Raw genomic sequence first — 26203 nt, forward strand, 5'->3', positions numbered from 1 at the left:
ATGCAACCATCTAGCGTCTGCCGCCCATTTCTCAAGTGAAGCTATAGCCTGGGTACAATCCTTCCTAGCCAACCGTATGATGAGAGTGTTCTCCCCCTTAGCTTCAGCGGACCCAATACATATCAACTGTGGTGCCCCACAAGGTTCATGTGTCTCCCCCACAATGTACAATATCTTCACTAAGCCACTCTTCGACAAACTTGACAGACTGGGGGTAACTTATACTAATTACGCGGATGATATGTAGATCCTCATACCACTATCTGGCAACTTTGTCGAAGACACAGCTACAGTAAACAAGATTTACCTCCTCATTCAGGCATGGATGGCCTCCCACGGCCTCTGCCTAAATGACGACAAAAAGATACTGATTCTGGGTTCCAACTCTAACCTTAAAAAACTCAGTCCCAACTATCTCGCCTTCAACATTATGGTGGCAACTGAGGTAAAAACACTAGCTTTCTACCTCGACTCCACCTTATCTCTCAAAAAACAAGTTAACACCTTGGCTTCCTCTACAGCGTACACCTGTAAATTAATCAGGGCCTGCAGACCCTACCTCTCCAGAACCAATTGCATCACACTAGCTAACGCATTAGTAATGTCTAAGTTGGACTACTGTAACGCCCTCTACGCGGGCGCCAATATAACTGTCATAAACAAAATGCAAATATTGCAAAATAATGCTCTTAGAGCAGCCTTGGACATACCCCGCAGAGCGCACATCTCTAAAATCAGGAAAGACCATCATTGGTTGAAAATCAGTGACAGAGTTCTTCTCAAGACGCTATCTCTCACCCATAAAGGACTGAACAATACTGCACCTCCTTATATCTCGGCCAGACTGACCAGAAAATCCTCCAGTCACCACACCAGAGCCTCTAACCATTTCCTACTAGAAACTCCTAGATTTAGGCGAACAAAAGCGGGTGGAGCTAGCTTCCCTGTTAGAGCTGCCCAAGCTTGGAATGCACTTCCTATTGCATTGAGAGCTAATCTACCCTACTCCAGATTTAGATGTAAGGTGAAATGTTGGATCTGGACTAACGACAACTAACAAACTGAACCCTTACACTAGGCCCTGGATCACTGCATACAACTGCTTTGATACTTCTGAAATCTCACTGCCCTCTGTGGGTTGTGAGGTACCACTATCTTGTGCTTTTGTATATATGTACTGTAAATATGGTAACATGACTTGTATTGCATCAGCTATTTGTATCCTCTGTATGTAACCTAAGCTTAAGTAATCTTGTACCTGCTGCGCCCGGCTACCCCTGGGTGTGGAGCGCGTTATCAAATAATAAACATAAACATACAATAATAGATTTGTTTTCAAGTTATTGAGTTTACTATTCCCCTATTACAACCACTTAATAATTCAAATGTAATCATTTGTTCTAATGATTTTGATAATGACACTACTTTCGGACATTCCCATAACTGGTTACAAGATTATAACACTAGCTCACTCAATTCATTTCATTATATGCTCTGAATACCTTGAAATGTAACGGAGAGGGCCAGTTACAGACCATGACACACATTACAATTGACTAGAAAGTATGTTGCACTTTCTTTGGGCTGTGTGTCCCTTGTTCCCCACAAATAGCAAGGGCTGCAATTGACATTTACTCTAACAGGCATTCCATACCTAGCTATACACAGTACTCCTGGGGACAGAACACAGAAAATGTGCCCCGGTGCAAGTGCAAAGTTGCAAGGTATTAGCACTAGGGAAAGGTTTGCCCTATGTTTAAAAACAAAATGTTTTCAAGGGCATTGCGCCATTGTAAAATGCTTTTGTAAATCAGGCGCTGGGAGCTTTGGTATTAGCACTAGAGCAAACTTTGCCTTGGTGCATAAATGCAGAAAAATGTATCTTTTTTGCACTAGGACAATTTTCCAAACTGCACTTGTCATATTGCAATGGTTTTCTAATATTTCCCAGTGTTTTCAAAAATAGGGCAAACTTTGCCCTAGTTCTAACACTGTGCAACTTTGTACGTGGCAGCGGTGCAAAGTTTCTGTAATCTGAGGCACCAAGAGATATGCCTTTTACTAGCCATTAACATGGGTCCCCTCTTGATCTCAGAGCACAAAGAAGGCACTGGGGATACACTGTTCACATTTTTATTTTATTTACACTTTTGTGTGTTCAGCTATTCATCCAATTTAGCATCTTGTGCAGATACACTTTCAATGAACTAAACTTCTAATATCAGGTGGGTGACTATGCTACTCACAAGCAATTTGAATTTTTCCACAGGCTCAACCGTCTAGGGCTAGTTTCTGCTGTACGTCACTGGAGGGTATCCCAGATAATGAACTGCCACATTCCTGTCTTGCTTTACTAACTCAAATATGTTTTCATTTGTCTTTCTTTTATGTTCTTTATTTGTCAGATACGTCTTCGAGATTGGTGCTCTAAAAAGTGTCCAGTTCAAAATGTGGCTAAGAGAGCAAAGGTGGCAACAGTGCAGTTCCCTCCCATCTGCAAGAGAGGCAGCAGTGCAGAGTTCCCTCACCAATAGAACATGCAAGTCATGGGTAGTGGCAGTGCAAGCCTCCCTACCATCTGAAAAAGGGGAAGCAGTGCAGATGTACCTCATATTTAGAACTAGTACTGCATGGGCAGTACAAGTGCAAGCTTCCCTACCATTTGGAAGAGGGGTAGTAGTGCATACATCTTTCACACCTAGATCATGCACTGCATGGGCAGTGACAGTGCCAGCTTCCCACCCATCTAAAAGAGGGGCAGCAGTGCATACATCTCTCACACCGAGATCATGCACTGCATGGGCAGTGGCAGTGCACGCTTCCCTTCCATATAAAAGAGGGGCAGCAGTGTAGAATTCCCTCAAACATAGAACATGTATGAATGGGCAGTGACAGTGCCAGCTTCCCACCCATCTAAAAGAGGGGCAGCAGTGCATACATCTCTCACACCGAGATCATGCACTGCATGGGCAGTGGCAGTGCACGCTTCCCTTCCATATAAAAGAGGGGCAGCAGTGTAGAATTCCCTCAAACATAGATCATGCACTGCATGGGCAGTGACAGTGCCAGCTTCCCACCCATCTAAAAGAGGGGCAGCAGTGTAGAATTCCCTCAAACATAGAACATGTATGAATGGGCAGTGACAGTGCCAGCTTCCCACCCATCTAAAAGAGGGGCAGCAGTGCATACATCTCTCACACCGAGATCATGCACTGCATGGGAGGTGGCAGTGCACGCTTCCCTTCCATATAAAAGAGGGGCAGCAGTGTAGAATTCCCTCAAACATAGAACATGTATGAATGGGCAGTGGCAGTGAAGCTTCGCACCCATCTGGAAGAGGGGCAGCAGTGCATACATCTCTCACACCTAGATCATGCACTGCATGGGCAGTGGCAGTGCACGCTTCCCTGCCATCTGGATGAGGGACAGCAGTGCAGAATTCCCTCACACATAGAACATGTACTGCAGTGACAGTGCAAGCGTCCCACCCGTCTAAAAGAGGGACAGCAGTGCAGGGCTCCCACACACAAAGAACATATAAGGCATGAGAAGTGGCAGTGCAAGCTTCCCTTCTATCTAGAAGTGGGACAGCAGAGCAGACTTACCTCACCCATTGAACATGTACTGCATGGGCAGTGGCAGTGCAGGCTTCCCACCAACCTGGAAGAGGGGCAGTGGTGCAGACTTCCCTCACATATAGAACGTGTACTAAATGTGCAGTGGCAGTGCAAGCATCCCTCCCATCTGGAAGAGGGCCAGCGGTGCAGAGTTCTCTCACATATAGAACGTTTACTAAATGTGCAGACCGTATTATACAGCATAAGAGACAAAGGAGCAAACCAACTTTACAACTGCAAAAGGTGTTCTGCAGAGTTATTGTAAGTCCAGGTTAAACTTTGCTCACAAAACAACTCAGCAGGCAGAATTAGCGTGAGCTTCTCTCCAGACAGGGCAGAAATATATATCATGGGCAGTCGAAGTGGCAGCTTCACTCACAAGGACAGCAGGACAAGCAGTGTAGGAAAGCAAAACAGCATGTATTGAAAGCTAGTAAATCAACCTGAGAGGGTAGGTCTGAGAAAAGTTACCAGCTTAGAAAGGATAAACTTGCTTCAAAAAAGAAAACTGTAACAATGCCTGGAAAATTGTAGCAAACTCGAGTTCCAATCTCTCTCTGGCACCCATAATGACAATTCTAAAGACTTTATGGTATAATCCTTTTAATAGTTTATATAATGGCTCTAGACTGTTGGAATAGGTTGGGGTAGGATTTTAGGGGTGGGAAACAGAGGTTTGGGAACCCGCCCCACAAAGTGCATTCTCTATAAAAAAAAAATGTTTGTTATAAAATATTCGATATATGTTTATTCTTCATAAAATATTTATCTATAAAGACATGTTACCAGAAATCACTGCAACCCGAGAACACTAGTAGATATATATATATATATATATATATATTGGAACAGGGATCCTTTGATATTTCTTTTAAGCAAGTACGTGTTGCATTGAATACTCAGAAAGGCGGAAAGGTGCCTGCCCTGATTACTACCAATTATTTGTCTTAAAAAAGGAATTATATATTTGGGGACCAGTATTAACTTTTTATTTGTTCAATTCCATCAATCTGTATAATAGTCCACATCATTTCTGGAGGAATTTTGAAATGGTCCCCGTTTACAAAAAGGGAGATAGAAATGATGCACAGAACCATCATCCAATGTCTTGATTAGATAGCCTTAGCAAAGTGTATGCAAAGTGTATGCAAAACTATTACCAATCAGGCTAAACAATTGGGGAGCCAAAGAGAATATCATTAACTAGATTTAAGCCAGGAGTCAACGTGATAGAACACGTATTCAGATTATCTCTGATCATGCAGAAATATGTACTGCAGAAAGACCTCCTTTTATGTCTATTATTCATAGACCGGACGACTGTTTTTGACAGCCTCAATCGTGATCTTCTTTGGCAGTCTTTAATAAACCAAGGGTTAATCTATCCCTTCTAAAAGCTATAAAGTCTCTCTTTACATGTAAGACCACAATAGTAAGATGGGGGCAGCGTGGGCAGAGGACAGATCAATGTACAGTTTCTAAAGGAGTATGCCATGGCTGCATGTTGGCTCCTATTCTTTTTTCTAATTGGATTAATAATCTAGCCAATCTCCTGCTGCAAGTAATCGCAGATGCATCGACTTTAAACAATGGAAACCGTATTCTACTACTTATTGCAGAGGATGCTGTTATTTTATCCACCACTCGAATGGGCTTAAAGAATATTTTTAATGCATGTGTGGGCTTGTGTAAGACCAAAGACTTAGACATTATTGCTTCAAAGAAACAAATAATGTCAATGCCTACGGTTATCCTTGAACTACATGCTCTTAGAATAGAAAATGTTGCACACTTTCATTATTTGCGTTTACGATTTAATAAGAAAGGCACCTGGCAAACACATTATGTGAAGACTACTCTAGTTATGAGGAGGAGAGCTGGTGGGACACTAAGTGGTATGGCAATCGTATAGTGAAGCCCACCATTTCTGTTTTTAACTCGCAGGTTCAGTTATCTATGGCGCAGTATTGCAGGGTTTGGTTTAAATGACCTGAATATCGGGGAGAATATATGTTTATAAACATCTATTGGCTTTGCCTAAAGCTACCCCAAATAATTCAGTGAAGTTGGAGTTGAGTCAATAAGGGATAGATTACTTGGCTCAAATATATATGTCCTCATTTCAATAAACTATGGTCCACTCCAGGGTTAAAAGAATATGGAGAGGCAATGAAAGATCCCCTAGGAGGGTTGTTCCGTAAAACTGCGGGGATGGTTTTCTCATATAAAGAGTATTCTTGTCAAGCTTAACCTTGGAATATCTGGGTTAATCCTGACCTGATTGAACTTTGGTCCCTGAATTTAGACAAAATGTTACCTTGGCAGTGGGTTCTGGTTGACGTGCATGCATGCAGGAGAGGTGAAACCCATAATTTGTAAATATGTGTTCACAAAATCAGTGGTAGCGTTTTAACCTTACCTTACCTTGATTTCCTGTCCTAGAGAGAGGAATGTTTTTTTTAACTTGTTTTATTCCGTCTAGGGTTCAGTCCTCTGGCATGTTTTACTAACTCACGGGATACCTTAAATGCAATGATTTGCCCAATGTGTGTACATTATAAGGAAGATGAATATCGTTTCCCATGTGTTGTCCTTATCTAAATGATGTCTGCTGCAAGTGGCTGATCCCACTATGTAGGACCCACAATGTAACTAGTTTGACTGCACCTTTAATGTTTTGCAAATCACCAGTACAAGCATTTAGGACATTTGTTATTTCAGGGTGCCTAATTAGGGCCTGGCCTCTCCAATTGATTCTCGCCTGTTGGAATTGTGTAACAATGTTCTGTATGCCTTAAACTATATCAGACTTTTAAATCCAGTTTTGGTGTGTATGATTTTGAAAAATTATTATTTCTCAATTAAATTATACAACATTTTGTGATTAATAATACATCGGTTTTTAACTACTGTTTTGATATATATAAAACTTTTTTATCTTTGCATTTGTTTGCTTAATGTTGTATTTTATTTATGTTTACACCGACATACAACGAAGTAAACTGAACTGAACAAAATGGTGTCGTCAATTATGAAGAGAAAAACAGCATTTTCAAAAGGATGAAGGAAATCAAGCCGAGTTTGAAATTAGGTACACATGTAACTGAGTCTACCAGTCGAGTTTGCCGTGTACGATTTGGAAATACGTGAACTTCAAGACAAAAAAAATAAATTTTTTACAAAGCGGGAATATGAGCAGAGACTCACAGCAACTGCCGATTACGTTGGGAAAACGGTCTCAAACGCGAAGCAAAGTTGTTCTGTCGAATGCGTTTGATGATTAGAATCCTTTGTCAAAGGCAACCTGCTCATTTGTGTACTTTTATTTTATTTAAGAACGTCCTGATATGCCAATTGTTTCAAATGCAACGATAAATGTAAACTTCCCCAACCTTTAACTGCTGTCCTATTACACGCGTCATATGTTTCTTAATTACTAACGATTCAAGTCTAGCTACGGAAACCCAATGTGAACAAAAAGCAGAACTTGGCTTACTCAATAAAGACTAGCTCACTCATGCTGGAGGATACTAGGTATTTGACCTTACCAGATTGGAATGCTGACTTCATGTATTCTGTCACCTGGAGTTGCACGTTGTTCGATTTCTGCAGCAAACTATGATTTATTCAAGATGGACGAATGGAAACTGTACTTAGGTTCTGTGTACTAGGGCTCAGCGGTTCCATGACATGGACTTTATACCATCCTGTGTTCAGTCTGTAGGGAGATGCCCGGAATAGCCGATAAAGCTCCCCCTCGAAGAATATTTTCCCCACCTATATCTAGCCCCACGGCCTTTTAATAATAACTGGGCGGCGTCAGCAGCAAATTGGTAGGTTTGAAGGTTGCAATCATGGACAATGCCTACAGCTGGTTGCTGCAATTTACTGTGTGGCAGGTGTGCATTGTCATGTGCAAAATAACGTGTCCGGATTACGTCAGAAGAAGGGCAGTCCACCAGCTGGGCACTCTTCCTTGCTATTGACACTGTCTGTATGGTGACTGAATGGGTTTGCACGGAACAAGTGTCATTTCATTCAGTTAAGTACATATTTGCTCATCCATCGTCAAAGCCGTTATCATTAAAGAAATGTAAGAAACTCACATGTCTATTGCAAATGTGTAATCTGCATGAATCTACATGTCCTGATGTGTTTCTGATCTTTTTCTACTGACAGCAGTAGACGACAACACTGTCCAAGAGCTGGTTCCAGATGAAGGAGTCAATTACGACTGCCTGCGTGTGCCCCCTTTGCTACATTTCTGAGCAGAACTGTAGACACGGTTGCGAGCGTTGTGATCAGTAGTGTAGGGGGGTTACTGAAAGCCCAGCACACCTGCATGTCTGTCCAGGGTTTGTGGATGTGGTATATGAGAGTGTGTGTCATTACTGATCAGTTCAGGGGTGAAAAGAGCATACACATGCCCTTATGGGCAAAGGGCCTGTTGTGTTATAAATCTCTTCCTTTCATGTGTGATGAGGTCAATGATGTGGGATCTGCTGGCTATGTTATCTGTAGGCCTTACAGTTGTTAAAGCTTAACCATTGCATGTGTGTGTGACCCTGCCTGGTCAACACAGTAGTATGTAGCATGGACTGCATGGCTATGGGTTCTGATGGATGCCAGGCGTGTGCGCATGGGCTAGCTATGCATGTACGTTTGTCATTGTAGTGCACTCTGCCATTTGGCCTCTGCTTAAGTGTTATTTAGTTCATTAGACCTTGTTGAGAAATAGTTAGGTGGTCCTGCACTTGCAAACCAATGATCATAATGTATTACTGAATGAAAAGTACTTTGGCATTTAGCAGAATTAGGTCTTTGAGCAACTGCATTTCTGAATTTAGGGTGCTCATTAAAATGCCTTTTCTCAGCTCATGTTGGGGTTGAAAGGGCATCTGAGCATGCACATTACCGATGTGCACATTCATGTGCCCTTTGAGAATAGGGCACAATCTTTTTTTAAGCAACAGTGTTGGGGTTGTCTAGCGCCACCCTAGCAACTGAGATGTTGATGATTCGTATAGAAATACTATGGGGCCCGATTCATGGAATTTTGTCCATGGTGCAAAGTGACTTTGCACTGCTGAAAAGTGACTTTGCACTGCCAACACAAACCCTGATTCAAGAAAGTGTATTTTTGCAGTGCATGCGTTGGATATCAAAAGAGACTTGGCACTCATATATGTGTCTGATGGTGGGATGTGTGTGCATGTTGGGTGCATGCTGCAATGAGTCGGGTAGTGGGTTTGGCATGCTATGAGGCACAAGATGCAATGAGTAGGCCTGGCGGAGTTAGAATGACTCATACAAGGTGTTTGTCAAGATAGTTATTATTTAAAAGTAGCCATGAAAACCTGCTCACTGTCCTTCGAGAGGTCCAAAACGTAAGCAAAGATTTACGCCATTCACACCGTCTCATAAAAACATATGTATGCCTAAATCCTCCTCCTTGCCAGTAGCTGGCCACTTTCTTCGCTCTCTCATAATATACAAACCCCTGTTGTGATCTCATGTTATAGTCATACATCTGAACCTGCCTAGCTCTGCGGCTCCATTCCTAATGAAAACCCTACTCCACTTCACATTGGTTCTACTGTTTGTCTTCCCCCCCCTAGTATAATTCACTATAAAATGAAAGGCACTTACATATCAAAGCATATAAACCACATATACCATTCATCATGAAACTCCTTCAGCTATTCTAAAAATGTATTGTCACACTCCACGCTTATTCAGCCCTCAAAGACGGTACTTTGGGAAGCTTACAAGAATGGCCTGGTTAGGAGCAACGTAGTCATATTAGGATACATTTAAGAATCCATGTTTGCTACAACCTAATGTCATGCACTGCCATACCACTCTCAGTTTGCACTGCGATGTCACTAGCAGAACCATAATACTATAGCTTAAACCTATGCGCTAAATTGTTTACCTGCAACCAGTAAAATGCCCTCTGTGCCCCTCACTCCTGTGAGATGCCTTATTGTGGCAATTAGGCACCAGTCAAAGCATAGCAACAGAACAGAACAGAGGGGTGCCAGACTGGCACTGCATACAGAAAGACAGTCATCTATACCTTCTGTCCTTACCTTCTCGCTATGTCCCACATCTGCCACAGACTTTGGCACAGTCTAATGAACTCAGCCTGCATGAGTAGCGCAGGATATGTCTTCTCTCTATAGAGGACTATCTATTAGTACTACTACCAAAAAAACACTCTGTTTATCAGTGCAACCATAAATGTGTGTGCAATATAGGATATTTCTACTGACTTCACTTGTTCCACAGCGCCCACGACATGCAATGTAGAGCAGTTCTACTGCATTAACTTGACGTTACAGACAGGTGGACATGCAGTGAAAGTATATTCAACATAGCTCACAAATATGCATGCAATTAGCATGTAACTACATGTTCTTTAGAGTGCATATGATCTGTATGTAAAGTATTATAGATCCCTCAAACTGAGACAGTTGCCATTGGGATTCATAGACTAATGTAGAATTGCCTGGCCCCATTTAGTGCTGCAGGGTATATTGCTCAGTGTCCTGTGAAATGTGGACCAGCTGTCGTGTAGTCACTGACGTAGCAATCCTCCCTGCGTTGGGACACTACATACTGAGTGGCTAGTATAATGTATTCGAACTAGTTATCTCTGCTACTTACTGAACAGTCGCCTACATTGTGAATAGTATTTAAATGCTCTTTTATTTTCATACTTTTTCAGTCTACAGTCTGCCAGTGCAGCATTCAGCCCACAGTTCTTTGAGGCCATCACAATGGCAGTAACCACTACAGAACCCGCTCTGGTCTTCACCAGGTGGGGGTCCAATAAGTTTATCTGGATTATCTGACACAACTCCCAGGAATTCTTGAGCACACCCCAAGACCATTAAGCAGCCACAACATGATTTAGCGTAGTATCACCACAACATTAGTAATGGCCTCTATGAAAGCTCTGCAGGCCATTAAGAGAAGCACTCATCCATTTCTTTAATTTCATTGTCTTTCGGTACTGAAAACTGTTACGCAGAATTGCATGCAGTACCCTCTGGGACCACCACATACAATTAGGACTACAGGTGTAAGCAAAACCAGCCTTTGGTATAAGTTTGTACTACACAGTTTTTGGTAGTGAGCTGAGCAGCCAGACTTATCTCAAGACGGAATATGAGCAGTACAAAGATCAAAGATGTTACACAGAGGTCTTACAATCACAGTGGTTCAAGTACACACTTACACTCAAGGTTTCTTGGTAAAACACGTATTAATTTATTACGCAATCATTTCGAAAACATTCACTAGAAGGAGGCAACTTAATATTATACACAAACACACTTCATTAATGAACCAATACGTTTCTGAGTAAATTAGGCTCGCCTGAAATAGGAGCAAAATGGCATTTCAGTTACTTTAAAGGGGAGTAAAAGGCACAAGTTAATAGAATAGATCACACATTTGTATTTTGTATTTGTATTTGTATTTTGTTTATTTATATAGCACACCCTGCCCAAAGGCATCTGGGCGCATTTCTTACAGTTACAATTAAAGGTTAAATTACAGCCTCAAATTACAGCTTCTTAGGTAAATTATATAGAGGCCGACTGAGGAAAATACTTTCTTAGGCAGTACCAATAGTTTCAGTTCACTAAAGGCCTCGATTCAATTCAATCTAGGCCAAAGTCAATGGGATAGTGTCTTGGAAAGGAAAGAGCAGTTCTTGTAGTCCACGGTAAAGTCTTTGCAAAAGTACTCAGAAGTAGTTTGTACGAAAAAGAATCATATGTTGGGTCACAAGCTGATTAAGCCTGCAAGTTGGAAAAGTTCAGTGAACTTTCACTGCGAGAGGTAAGTTCTCCAAATCGGGTTGGCACAGTACCTTACTATGAAGAACAAGATGCAGCTGAAGACGTTGGTTCCTGGCAGTTCCTGCAGATCTCACTGTTCCTGAGCCTCAGTCGTGGGGACAAGAGGGCGGACGTTGGGGGACTCCTGCGCTGCACGGGATCATCGGAAAACGCTGACAAAATTGAGTCACTTCAGTTCGAGTAGCTGTAGTGAAGCACACAAGCTGGTGTCCTTCCCCTTGATTAAACCTAACCAGCTCTGAGAATGGTATCCAGGTGGCTTACAAGTTGATTGGTCCCACCAACTCAAAGGAAAAAGTCGTCCTTGAAGGGGCTTCTCTGTTGAGATGAACTTGGCAACTCGGACCTGCAGCAGGGCTTCACCGGGCAAACCAATGGTCCAGGCGTTGCAGCAGCTGTCCTCTTTCAGCTCTTCTTTGGTTCTTTCGTTCCAGTGGTCGACTCTGCTTTCCAGTCCAAGAGACTCGCCTTTTAAACAGTTTTCTCCCTTTCATTCCAGCCTACCTGTCACTCACCCAGCAGGGTGGCTGTCCTTGCCAGACAGTCAGCCAGCCAATCATGCCAGAGTGAATTTGGGTCTCTTAGGAGACTAAGCTCAGGGAGTTTCGGACACCTGCCTCACTTCCTGCCCACCCAAGAAACTCAGGCGCCAGAGGCAATCTTCAGTCCAGAAGCCCGCCAAAACTCTAGAAGGACCTTTCCAAAAAGAAACGGCAAAAAAAAAAGACCGGGACCTGTTTAAACAAAGGGGCTTAAGGCGCCATCTTGAAAAACATGGTACCAGTGTTTGCGGTCGGGGAAAATTATGGTAGTTTGTTGTAAAACCACTGCCACCAGCCATTTCCATAGGAAAGCGTAGCATTTGACTGCTACATGAGTATTTAGATACAGGGGATACTAGGTAACCCCTTCTGCACTCTATTGTAGGATAGTGTGTGTTAGGTCTAGGAATTTGGAAAGACTAGTAAAGTCAATTTCACTTTACATTCTCTGGGGAACAGTAGTTCACCCCAGAGAAGGTATTTAAACCTTTTGGAAGTCTGAAAGACATCCCTGAGTCAATGCACTGAAGGTGCTGTGTAACACACATGAAAAGATGATGCCTATGGAGTTGTCTAAAACTCCATAAGCAAAGAAATAAACACAGAAAACAAACAGAATTGAACATTTCAAAGCCCCAAAGTTTAGCAAAAGAGCTGGAGAGCTCTAAGGTGGAGGGAATTAGCAGATTTATGAGAATTGTCCCGAACACTCGTCCCCACCAGACTAAGGGACAGGAGGATCTAATCCCCACCAGGATGGATCTCCTGTTGCAAGTTGGTTGAATGGCCTGCTGAGTACACCAGCTACCTTTTGTACCCTTTGCTATGACACTTTTTATCAGGTGTTTTCATTTGCAAGCTATATGACCTACACACCTTGTTTGGTGCATCTTTCCTATTTAAGGTATAGGGGATCTGATCTAACAGTCCCTCGGAAGTTGTGACAACCTCTGAACCTACCACAGGCTTTTTCAAGGGGTCGTTAAAAAGGAATCCCTTATATGTAGAGGGGCCTCCCTGGTTCCTCACCACCTCTCTCACAAGAGCAGGTTGGGTCTCAGGTATCTTGGCTGGAGGGTTTGTGGTTAAGCAAGGTACATGCTTCCACTTCCTCTGAGATCTCAGTTTACTTGACTTAGAGGTTTCTCTCCTAACACTAGGATTTATACTGGAGTCTTCAGTAGAAGATCCAACAGTCTTAAGGTGTTTAGCTTTAGACCTATATTTCCTGATTTTCCACCAGCTTTGAGAATTACCAGTTCTCACAGGCCAAGAGAGGGGTCTAATTTGTCTATCCAACGCTTCTTCAGAAGCAGGGGGGGGTGGTCAGAGACTTAACAAGTGGATGGGCAATGATGGAGCTTGGTTGCGGCTCCCATTTCTCTACTATTCTAGCCTTAGGTTTGCCTTGGTTAGAGGTCAACTCACTAATGAAAGGGCTTACAGTGGGGGTCTCTGTAGAGGTTCCCACAGGCTCAGAGTGGTCTCTTAGGGTTGCCTCTCTAGCCAATTTGGTTTAATTCTGTTTCCTCTCACTGGGAGGCCTGGGGTACTGGACACTACACCTAGAGTATTTATGTCATTCCCCAACAGGACTCTCCCAGGCACCTCATTCTGAATACAGACATGAATTCTCACTGTCATATTGTTACACTGAATGAGAGCTGGTAGAATTGTAACCAGTTGGACATGGCCTCCAGGAAATCTAGTGGGACCTCTGGGTGCCTTAGCAACATCCTCAGGCTTCAAAAAGCTTTCATTCACAACTGTTCTACTGGCCTCAGTGTCTCTCATGGCAGGGGTGTCATTTACAAGAACCCTGTCCATATAATACCCCTTGGAGTTCTCTGGAAGGGAGGTATACACATCCATATTCTGTTTCTTACCCAGACCTAGGGGCTCTAAGGGTACATTGGCTTGAACACCCAAGTGTTATTCATCCAATAGGTGAAAGTGAACACTAGCCATTTGTACTTCTTTCTCAGGGGTGAAGGCTAAGGAGGCAGTGCTGATCCCTAGCATCTGGGATCTCCTTTCAGATGGTCTACAGACCCACAGACATAGCATTTACCAAATGCTCTCTGGAATGGGGGTTTCTGCTGACCTCCCTATGGTTGGACACCAGAGGATTCACTAGACCTACCAGGTTTCCCTGGGGATCTACCCTTATGTGGTTAGGGCGCCTCTTCTGGTTGGTTGGAATTAGAGCTATCTTTATTCTCACCTTGGTGCTGCTTCCCCTCATCCTTTTTATGAGTTGCCCCAGAATCCTTATGAGTGGCCCTGTTGGCTACCCATGAGTCAGCAGCCTTTGCTAAATACTTTGGATCCATTTCCTTACAGTCAGCCAAGTGCTGCCTCAGCTCAGGAGAGCAGGCATCAAAAATAGATTCTAACAAAAATAGATTTCTCATTCCTTCAAAAGTGTTAACTCTGTAACCCTTTAACCAGCCATCTAAGTTCTTCAAACATTCACACACACAGGTAGCCCAAGGGGTACCATTGTGCTTTTTGAAGATCCTAAACCTCTTAGGGTACTGGGAAGGAGTTTCCGCAAATCTAGTTATCAAAGCTAGCTTCACATTTTCATATTCCAATCTTTCAAGTTCCCCCACCTCCATTAGAGCATCAGTTGCAACCTGGGGGAGCCTAGACAAAAGCCAAGGAATCAACTGATTCCCTGTGAAACCCTGCATCCCATAGTTATACTCAAAAGCAGCCAACCAATCGAAAATATCAAGTCTCACTTCATACATACTCATAGCTTCTTTAGGCATGCAAGGTCTCTTAGGACTGGAAGATCTAGAAGACTCTGGGACAGAACCATTTTCAAGAGACAATTTCTTCATTTCAAGAGAATGATGCATTTCCATTTCTCTGAGTCTGATTTATTACTGTTTACTTTCAGTTTGCATTTGGATTCTTTTGAACTCTAACTCAAGTCTCATTTTCTCCAGAGAGACACATTCTGGACTCGGTACTGGTAGCGTCCCTGTGGCAACAGTTTGAGGGCCTAAAGCAGGTAGAGGTGCAGTGGGGCTCACATCCTGAGACTCCTCTGACTCTTCAAGCTCATCAATGACATTAAATTTGGACTCTGAATCATTATCATCCTCATCAACACTATCCAAATTTGCTGAGGAGCTAGGGGGTATAGCTATACCTCCCAGTCTTTGATGATTCAACAATTTCTCAATCAATTCATTTTTCTTGCCTTTAACAGAGAGAGACCTGACCTTACACATATCTTTCAGTTGATCTACTGTTAGAATGATCAGGGCTTCCTGTTGGAAGTTATCCATCTTTGGCATTATTCAACAATTGCTTTTCTGGTGGTGCTTAGCCCTGTGAAGGTTATTTGAACACAAATAAGAGCAGCACTCTCAATGTAACAACTATACTTTATCCTCATCACTTGCCACCAGTGTTAGGCAGAATTGGATGCAGTACCCTCTGAGACCACCACATAAAATTCGGACTGCAGATGTAAGCAAAACAAACCTTTGGTGTAAGTCTGTACTACACAGTTTCTGGTAGCGAGTTGAGCAGCCAGGCTTATCTCAAGAGGGTATGTGAGCAGACCAAGGATGTTACACAGAGGTCTTACAATCATAGTGGTTCAAGTAAACACTTACGCTCAAGGTTTCTTGGTAAAATACTTATTACTGTATTACACAATCATTTAGAAAACATTCACTAGAAGGCGCCAACTTAACATTATACACAAACAGACTTCAGTACTGAGCCAATATGTTTCAGAGTAAATTAGACTCGTCTGAAATAGGAGCAAAATGCCATTTCAGTTACTTTAAAGGGGGGTATAAGGCACAAGTTAATAGATTAGATCACAAATACTTTCTTAGGCAGTGCAAATAGTTTCAGTTCACTAAAGGCCTAGATTCAGTTCAATAGGGCTAGGCCAAAGTCAATGGGATAGTGTCTTGGCTAAGAAAGAGAAGTTCTTGTAGTCAACGGTACAGTCTTTGCAAAAGTTCTCAGAAGTAGTTTGTACGAAAAAGAATCATATGTTGGGTCACAAGCTGATTAGGCCTGCAAGTTGGGAAAGTTCCACAAACTTTCACCGCAAGAGGTTAGTTCTCTCAATCGGGTTGGCACAGTACCTTAATATAAAGAACAAGATGCAGCTGAAGACGTTGGCTCCTGGCAGTTCCTGCAGATCTCACTGTTCCTGAGCCTCAGTCATGGGGACAAGAGGGAGGACGTCGGGGGACTCCTGCACTGCACGGAATCATCGGAAAACGCTGAAAACATTGAGTCACTTCAGTTCGAGTAGCTGTAGTCAAGCACACAAGCTGGTGTCCTTCCCCCTGGTTAAACCTAACCAGCTCCGAGAATGGTATCCAGGTGGCTTAATAGTTGATTGGTCCCACCAACTCAAAGGATGAAGTCGTCCTTGAAGGGGCTTCTCTGTCGAGATGAACTTGGCAATTCGGACCTGCAGCAGGGCTTCACCAGACTAACCAACAGTCCAGGAGTTGCAGCAGCTCTCCTCTTCCAGCTCTTCTTCGGTTCTTTCATTCCAGTGGTCGACTCTGCTTTCCAGTCCAAGAGACTCGCCTTTTAAACAGTTTTCTCCCTTTCATTCCACCCTAGCTGTCACTCACCTATCAGGGTGGCTGTCTTTGCCAGACAGTCAGCCAGCCAATCACGCTGGAGTGCATTTGGGTCTCCTAGGAGACTAAGCACACAGAGTTTCGGGCACCTCCCTCACTTCCTGCCCACGCCAGACACTCAGGCGCCAGAGGTGGTCTTTACTCCTGAAGCCTGCCAAAGGCATACGAACAAAGGGACCAAACCTGGTTTGGCGCGCAGAGACAAACTCTAGAAGAACCTTTCCAAAAAGAAACGGCAAAAAAAGAAGACCGGGACCTGTTTAAACAAAGGGGTTTAAGGCGCCATCTTGAAAAACATGGCTCGGCGATTTTTAGCTACCGTGTTCGCGGTCGGGAAAAATCATGGTAGTTCGTTGTAAAACCGCTGCCACAAGCCATTTCGATAGGAAAGGGTAGCATTTGACTGCTGCATGAGTATTTAGACACGGGGCATACTAGGTAACCCCTCCAGCACTCTACTGCAAGATAGTGTGTGCTGGGTCCAGGAATTTGGAAAGACTAGTAAAGTCAATTTCACTTTACATTCTCTGGGGAACAGTAGTTCACCCCAGAGAAGGTATTTAAACCTTTTGGAAGTCTAAAAGACATCCCTGTGTCACTGCACTGAAGGTGCTGTGTAGAACACATGAAAAGTTGATGCCTATGAAGTTGTCTAAAACTCCATAACCAAAGAAATAAACACAGAAAACAAACAGAATTGAAAAGTTCAAAGCCCTAAAGTTTAGCAAAAGACTGGAGGGCTCTAAGGTGGAGGGAATTAGCAAATTTTTGAGAATTCTCCCTAACAAAAACTATTTGCTCATCCCAACAAACACTATAAATCACCTTTATGTTTTAATTTACCTACATGTTGTGAGTTAAGTCTGTGCATTTCATTCTCCCTGACTCCCCCCAATCATATGCTGTCCAGATCTCCTTGGTCCTGTTTCTTCGTCTCCCACAGACTATGGTTTGGTTGCCACCCATGGGAGGGCGGCTCAATTTACCACTATACAGACAATGTTCAGTGCATTAAGACGACTACGGTGGTTGTGTATGCAGTGTAAAAGACAAATAACACAACATAACATATGAGACCCAATTGAATTCCATAGGCATATAGGTACGTATTTTCACATGGATACACCTGGGAGAAAGAGGGATCCCAAGAGCATATGTTATAAATCACTATAGTTTATTGGGGGCATTTTCACAAGACTGAACAATACAAATCAAGATGGGATCTCACAAACAAAAACAATAGTCAAGATGTGTTTCTCCTAAACAGGGTCCTTTTTACTTCACTTGCTCTCCCCTGGTCCAATGTCTTTTCCATGGGATGTGAATTCCTAGGTCTTCCTCGCCTCTGATGCAAATGCGACAGATTGTATAGTACCAAAAGGTGCTACCACACCTTTTCACCTTTTCAATTTGGTTTTGTGGGCTTCAGGGCGGCCCAAAATCTTGATCTTGGTGTGAACTAAATGTAGGCTTTCTGCGATCAAATACCCCATGACTCACTCAGTGGTAAAGTGAAGTGAGCAGATGAGTCCATGGACGCACCCAGCAGGGAGTGCTACTATCCGAGGTGAGGCCTCCCTCACCACCTTCCGCAAAGTTTTGAAAACCATCCTCTTCACATAAGGCCCTTCACATCAGCATGCATACTTATCATTTGACCCGTTGCATAAGTTGTAATATAATGACTATGTGCAATATCTGTAACAACAGTATGATGTTTTGTAGTATTCGCAATGTGTCAACGACCGCTACCATGCCTGTACCTGTGTAACTAAGTTCTTGCAAGTAACAGCGTCTCAATGCCCCTGGGCTGCTTGCGCGCTATATACATATAAATACATAAATAAATAAATAAATACATAGGGGGCTCTGGGCTTTTACTAGGCTTGCTTCTTGCGCATTTGCCTTCATTTCTCTGATCTCAGAGTAGTAGTCCTGACTCCATCTCATTCCTCCTCTTGTCCAGCCAAGGCCTAACTAGAAACCCCCAGAGACTGCCTTCTCCGGATATATAGGACCCATCTCTCGTCTTCACCTCAACCTTCCATTCATCTGCTGATCGTTTTATCTATCCTTCCACCGCCTGAGATGTTACTCTGTGGTCTGTTCTGGCCCCTCTGGCAGCTGTTGTGCTGTCTAAAACACTGCCTCAACTTGACATTGGGCCTCATTACGAGATTCGCGGTAATGGAAAAACGATGTCGATAAAGGAATACCGGCACCGCTTACCGCTCCTGCCTGTTACGAGTAGACATCCCGGTATTAGCGCCACCGCTGAGACCGTGCCCCTCCGTACCGGCATGTGCGCAGACATGCGCCCCTTCGGGCCGGCAATACTGGGATGCCGCTAGCAGGAGGACATTACAAGTCATGCGGACATGCACCAACCGGCATCTAGAAGGTGGTAATTAGGGATACCGCGATAGGGATACAAGTTAAAAGCAAACTGCTGTGTTCCCAACTGCCACAGGTGCACACAATCAGCACAAGTGGAGGAAATGGAGCCTGGCACAGCACAAAAGGAGCACACCCACACACCACCCCCCTTCCTACACCAAAATGATCACACTTGCTGGTGCAAATTCGTGGCTGGAGGGCATGCCTGCATTGCCACTCCATGACCAACAACTACAACCGGCACATCAGAGGAGACGCAGGACGAGAAGGAGGGTGAGACAGGCCCAGCAAGTTCCACCAGTGGAGCCACTGGTTCCATTTAGGCATCCACCAATTCCTGACATCAGGGCCAGTCCTTACAACCTAACCCCTGTGCAGATCCACACCCAGTACCGCCAGGACCGGGACACTATCACCTCCATTGTGGACATGATACACAACAACATAGTCAGTCTGATTGAAATCCGCACCGCCATCCCCCCTCTACTGAAGGTAGTAACTGTGCTCCATTTCCTAGCTACAGGCACATACAAGCAAACAGTGGTGCAGCTGCATGGCATATCACAACCCTGTATAACACGCATGCTGAACCAACTGCTGGATGCCCTCCGAAGCACGCAAGGGACTACATATCCCTAGCACGCACTGGCTAGGAGGTGAATGACAAAAAAACGGGCTTCCATGCACTGGCAGACATGTCACATCGTATCAGTGCCCTTGACTACACCCATGTGGATTTGGTGGCCCCTCATGCTATGGAGGTGGTGTACCACATTTGTAAGCCATACCACCCCATGAAAGTGCAGATGGCATGTGACTCCAGCAATTTCATCACAAATTGCTGTACACGATTTCCGGGATGAACACATGATGTCAAGGTGCTGTGGAACTACTCGCTACGCCTCCACATGGAGCAACAGGCTCCACGATGTGCCTGGCTGCTGGGTGAGTCTGCATGAACACATGCCAAATAACCAATGTCCATTTGTGATATCTTTTTTAAACACAACGGTTGTATTGAACAGTATATTTCAGCATAGTGAATTGTCTCTCCACCACTCCCCCGCACACGCCACCCCATCTTTCTCCCCCCCACAACACCCCACACACCCTCTCACTCCTCCCCCTCCCCCACAACACCCCACACACCCTACCCCCTCCTTGCTCTCCCCCTACAACACCTGAAATGATGTGCAATGCAAGTCATTCTATGCAATATGTGTCAGCATATGTGGGCTGCCCCTGCTACTGGCAGCCTCTCTAGGCCTCTGGGGGCTGCATATCAGAGCACCGCATGGTGCGTGTAGATCTACGCACGGGGCTAGTTTGGGTTGAGCTAGTAGATGACACTGTGCTTGCATGTTCCACTGTTAGTGCAGGATGCTGTACCTCCAAGGCCTGTGCGATCCTGGCCAGGACCTGGGTCACTGCTGATAGCCCCTCACATATCAGCCTGCTATTCGTCTCAATGGCCCCTGTCATGGCCTCAGTTTTGTCACGTGCCTCCTGCCTTGTCAAGGCACCATCGGCAACATATTGCTTGACAAGCTCCGTGAGCTCCTGCTGCTGCCCCTCCATTCGGGCCATGCGGCCCTCTACATCCCGGATGGCTGTGGAGGTGGATGGGACAACTGCCGAGGGGCCCAATGCAGGTCTGTCCTTTGGGGGCCCAGGCCTCTTGGATCGACTGTCCTCCTGACTGGTGCAGAGGGGTGCAATCTGGTGATCTCTGTGGGGTGTGCTGGGGGGTTTGCTGGGGCTTGGTGTGCGTGCCCAATCCCTGGACAGGTTGCCATCCTCACGTAAGTATTCCTCAACCTGGCCCTCTCCATCGTCTCCACTCTGGGGCACTGAGGCAGCTGCCTCACCTATAGAGCTGTTTGCGGTTGTCTGGGTCCCGTCTGCCACTGCCTCTGGATCAGTGGATACGTCCTGTGTTCCTTCTTGGGGTTTTTCCGCCAGTTGTTTGCCGCCCCTGTGCATTAGCATGTTCTATTGGTGTTGGTTTGGGTGGCAGTTGTTGCTTGGTAGTGGCCTTTGATGTTGATGGCCTGGTGCCGTCATCTCTGGCCCTGGCCTTTTTTTCTGGTATCCTGGCCTGTGCTGCAGTAGAGAGGCACGGCATCAGTAATGGTTGTACGTACATCACGCATACATTGGTATTGGTACAGTTGTACCCATGTGATGCATTGCTATCTTGGAGTTGTGGCATACAGATTGCTTGCTATATGGGGGGGGGGGGGGTTATTCAGGCATACCTCAGGTTTTCACATGTGTGACATGGTGTATGCTGTGTGACATGCCTTTGTGCTGTGGACTGCATGCAGTGTGACACATACTGTTTTGCTGTTTGTGGGGTGTGTTTCAGGTATTGCATTGGCATGCAGCATGCATGTTGATTTGACAGTACTGGGGACAGAATCTGGACAGGGATGTGTCCATGTGTGTGTGATGGCCCATGCATTGCTTTATCTCACTATCACATTTGTTTGCCATCATCATGCTTTGGTTTCGTATGGTTTGTGTGGACTCTCCTCCATCTGCCGAAGATGGTACTCCAGACTCCACATCTTCGACTCCCTCAATGCCCTCCATGCCGATGGTACTGGCGCATGTCTCCTCCCATCTGGTGAGCTTGATTGGGGAGTGGGCCCCGCCGCCTGTTGCTAGACCCTGGCTCCGATTGGTGGACAGTATTTTCCTTACACGGAGGCGTAGGTCATCCCACCGCTTCTTAACATCTTTAACCGTGCTGGCGGTGGTGCCGACCACACTGACCTTTCTGGCCACTTCCTCCCATATCTCCTTTTTCCTGATTTGTGCGGGTCGCCGGAGGTCTGCAGCAAAAACCACATCAGCATTCTCGACCAATGTGTCGACCAACATGTTCAATTTGTCTTCAGAAAAGCGCACCTTGCGCTGACGGGAGGCACCTTTCTTGTTAGCTTTTGGCATTCTGGTACAGATGTATGTGGTGGTTTGGGGGTCCAGGTCATGTGTGTGGGGGATTGCAATGGATTGTGTTTTTCAAGATGGCCGCCGTTGCATGTCCCGTTCCGGTGCGATGACGTTACTTCTGGTTCTGGTATTGCCAGGCCTGGTATTGCCAGACCCGGTATTACCGGTGTCCGTTATTTGTGGGTGGACGGAGGCCTAGGATGGGTCATCACATTACATGATGCCGCTAACGGGGGTTTGAGGGTCTTTAACGGCATGCCGGTACAGACGTTACAGGCATGCCGGTACGCACGTGCATGCATTCTTGTAATCGGCCGCTGTTAGCAGCGTCTGGGCTACTCGGAAGCGGTATTACCTCCATGCCAGTAAAGATTAGTTTTTACTGCAAATCTCGTAATGAGGCACATTGTTTCCTTTGGTATATCACCCTTCTCCTCCTGTTGTTACACTTTAAATATCCTCTACTCCACTTTAACCTTCACTACCACATTAACATATACCTGGTACACTTTACACCACATGCTCAGTATCATTCTCTACTCCTACTGTTACCTTCTCTGTGTGTCTTCAGGCATCAGATGTCATTACCTTCTCCTCGAGTATCATCACATCCTCCTACACCTTGTTTCTTACCCCTTCCTCTTGACTCCCAGACCTGAGTCCAGACATTATCACCACCTCCTGTGCAGTCCTCCTTCTGATATTAGCACATTCTCTGTCCCACCTTTAATACTCACCATTTCCCCCTGCCCTCCTTTCCCTCCAGTTGTTACCATCTCCTCTTCTACTGCCTTAATTATCACCCCTCCTCCATCCCTCCAGTCTGTGCTTCCTTCACCATTCTCCAGTCTTCAGCCTTCCGAAACACAAGCCTCCTGCTCATGCAAACCACACTGAGCAACCGAGACTGGGTGTTTGTATACAGTGTTCCACTGGTGGGACCTCCTGTGAGTGTCTGCATCTGTGACTTGTAAATGGGTGAGTGGGATTGGAGGTTCTCACTGAGGGTACTTGAGGCTGCTTTAGAGTCAAGTGCATGTGCCAAGCCCACATCTGGCCTGTCTGCCATCTTGAACAATAGTTGTCCTCCTCCGTGGTGCCTTTTGTGTTGAGCTGAAGGCTGTGGTGTGCCCAGCATATGAATTAGAAGATGGAAAACTCTAAGTGAACTTCATGAACAGTTTGGGCCTCCTTACAGGTTTGGCAGTGTTCCAATGGTAAATCCACTAGACAGATTTACTGTAACCAACACTTGGACCAGTGGAATTACCGCCAGGTCACAAGTGGTGTTTTGGCAGTGTTAGTCCCCATGTATGGAGTCCGTAGTACTCCATGGGGATTTTGGAGGAAATACTGCTGGCAGTAATTCCATTAGCAGTCATTCTGCCCAGCATTTTGCTGCAGGTTTTTCCTCCACCTCACCACTAAACTTATTGTACGGTGGTGCGGTTATGCAGCAGTAAAGGAGCTATCACCCTTTTACCCCACTGTTTAACTGCACCGCCGTACTTGTAATGAGGCCCTGTCGGAGAAAAATGCCCGGTAACTTCAATCTTCTGTGTTTGTGAAACATTGAAGTAGCAGCATTTTATCAGTCGGGCCACTGAGCTTGTTGCAGGTTCCGAAAATGTCAAAAAATGGCAACTTTGATTTATAGGGTTAGTTGTTAACTGTACCAAAAAGATGCTGCTGTCGCGGATTATAGAGAAATAATATCCTGTAAAAGAGAAAGGTGTCCTTTTCTATAGTAGATTTTTGAGTTTACCGAAAGGGAATTTAAGGCCTTACGAAAGGGAATTGATGGCTCTTTCAGTTGTGAATGGGGTTCACGTGTGTTTCCTTAAAAGGTTCTGCATGGTTTTGGGAAGGGTTAAAAGTTTTTGGGCTGGGTCCTAATGGACTTGTGAGTTGGTGAGAGTCTATGCCTACAAGACCAGCCTCTATCTCAGAATTGTGACTGTACAATGCTGTATGATGGGCACCAAGGTGTGGTGTCCAGTGAGCCATCTCCAACCTGTGCCCAGGCCCAACATCCACTGGCTATTGGTGGCATTCAGTGCCCAAAGTCATCAGCTTGCTAGCCCTCAGAACCAGTCAGGGGACTTCATACATTGCCCCTCTTTCGGCAAAAGGTAGCCAGCCAAGTCATGGCTCAAACCAATAAAGCAGTTTACTGTGGCCAGTGGGTGTTTATTTCAAAGGGTGCATTCCAATCCGCCACAAGTTCCGTTCCCTGACATGTTTTTGTTGGTGAAGGAGCTGATTTTTGTGATTCTAAATACTTTACTTACTTAGTTTAACCTTTATTCAACAGAATGTCATCATGTTTATAAATGCAAAACCTTACCTTCTTAAAGGAAAACAAAATGTTATAGTACATGTAACAACAGTAAAATGTAGTCAATTCATAAATGATACACTTGTTGGTCTATTATGAGGCTACTGCATTATTTGCTTGTGCAAAGCCTTTACTGTTAATGTTAGCAACAGTTTAAGATATACTCGTTATTAAAGAGCAAACTAGTGGTATAAGTAAATAGAAATGCAAGTCAGTAGAAGATTTGACAATATGCAAAAATGCCAGATGTCAGTGTATGATTAAAGTCCAGTTGCATTGCTGGTGCTGTTAGTATGGCTGTTTCAGTATTTCATTCCAATTCTACTGCTGTCAGCTTCTTTTTCAGCTACGCCCTGTATAATAATTCTGCGCTGTCCCAAGTTACACTTCTGTCCCTTCCAGATGTACATATATTTAGTACTTCCGGGATGTTGTGAATATTATTTGTTCTTAAATGTTTTAAATATGTTCTTTTAAGGAATTAATATATGGGAAGAAGATAATAAAGCGTTCGAGAGGCTCCTCAATGACCCAGCACCCAGGGCAAGATTCCTTTTGCGTGAGGTTCCAAGAATGTATACGATGACCCAGGGGAAGAATCCCCAATGCAGAATTTGAAAAGCAATGAGCAGTTCAATGATGGGCGAGGAGATAATCTACATGATAATGATTTATTATTCACGTAGCAGGGTGCGAAATTGAGATTTGATGAGCAGGAGCTAAAACCAGCTCCTTGGTGAGCCAGGAGCTACCAGAGATGCTCCTTTAATGTTGTGTCCATTTTTAATGAACCATTGTGTTTAAATGTGTATTAGATGTGTTCTAATTGTTCTTTATTAACATTCTCAAATGCACAAAGTTAATGTCACATTTACACGTTTAGAAGGCACCAGGAGCCAAAAGTAGCTTCTAGTAACTGTTGGTCTGAATCTAGCCAAGCTCTACTGTGCTAGAAGCAGGAGCTAAATAGCTCCTAGCTTGGCTCAATTTCAAATCCTGCATAGCACTTATGCCTAAGCACTGTACATAGAACACATTTACATACATTTACATACATAAATCATCCCAACTGAAGTTAGTACTCATTTATCGACCTCGGAAGGAAGCAAGACTGAGTTAGCCTGCCGGTATTCAAACCTGTGACATGAGGATCACACATATATCTCAGTGCTCAACCCACTGAGCTATCTCACCGGCTGATCAAAGCCAAACCTGTGCTTGTTCATCCAGCACTCTTGTCCTAGTGAAGGCTGATGACATTCAGTTTTAAGCCGTACTTACATAAGGCTGTCATAGGTTATCATGATGAGCTGCTTAACCCCAAAATTCATAACTTGGGGTTTGTGCCAAAACTGCATCAAATCTAGTGGAGCAAATATGATTTTGTATGTGTGAACCATGGGAGGGAAGACCCTGCACTCTGAGACAGAATATCAGGCATTGCACCCTTGTATTTTACTATTTCTTAGATTTGTTAGATTTGTTTCAATATGTAGTAGACCATTTGGTGTACTTTTAGGGAGGTGTAGTACTTTTAAGGTTAACTTGTTGCCATTTGTAGCTAAATTTGAAACATTAGTGTAACCCATATCTCTGCTCTGTAAATAGAGGCAGACCTTGCCTATATGTTATAGATTCCCAGAGCTGGAATTAAGGCTCAGATCCTTTGCACTTTAGATAATCTCAATATTGCATTACTAGTTCTCTCTGAGGTTAAATTTGATGTTTGGAGTTTCCCAGCCATTTTGCAGTTCCCTGTAAACCTTGTGCCCAAGTAATCACATCAAGTTACTTGTTCTAGGCTAACGTCTCTTAAAGATAACTTCTATTCTATTCTATTGTTTTT

Source organism: Ambystoma mexicanum, chromosome 2q (assembly GCF_040938575.1).
Source record: "Ambystoma mexicanum isolate Mex_15411 chromosome 2q, UKY_AmexF1_1, whole genome shotgun sequence".
NCBI lineage: Eukaryota > Metazoa > Chordata > Amphibia > Caudata > Ambystomatidae > Ambystoma > Ambystoma mexicanum.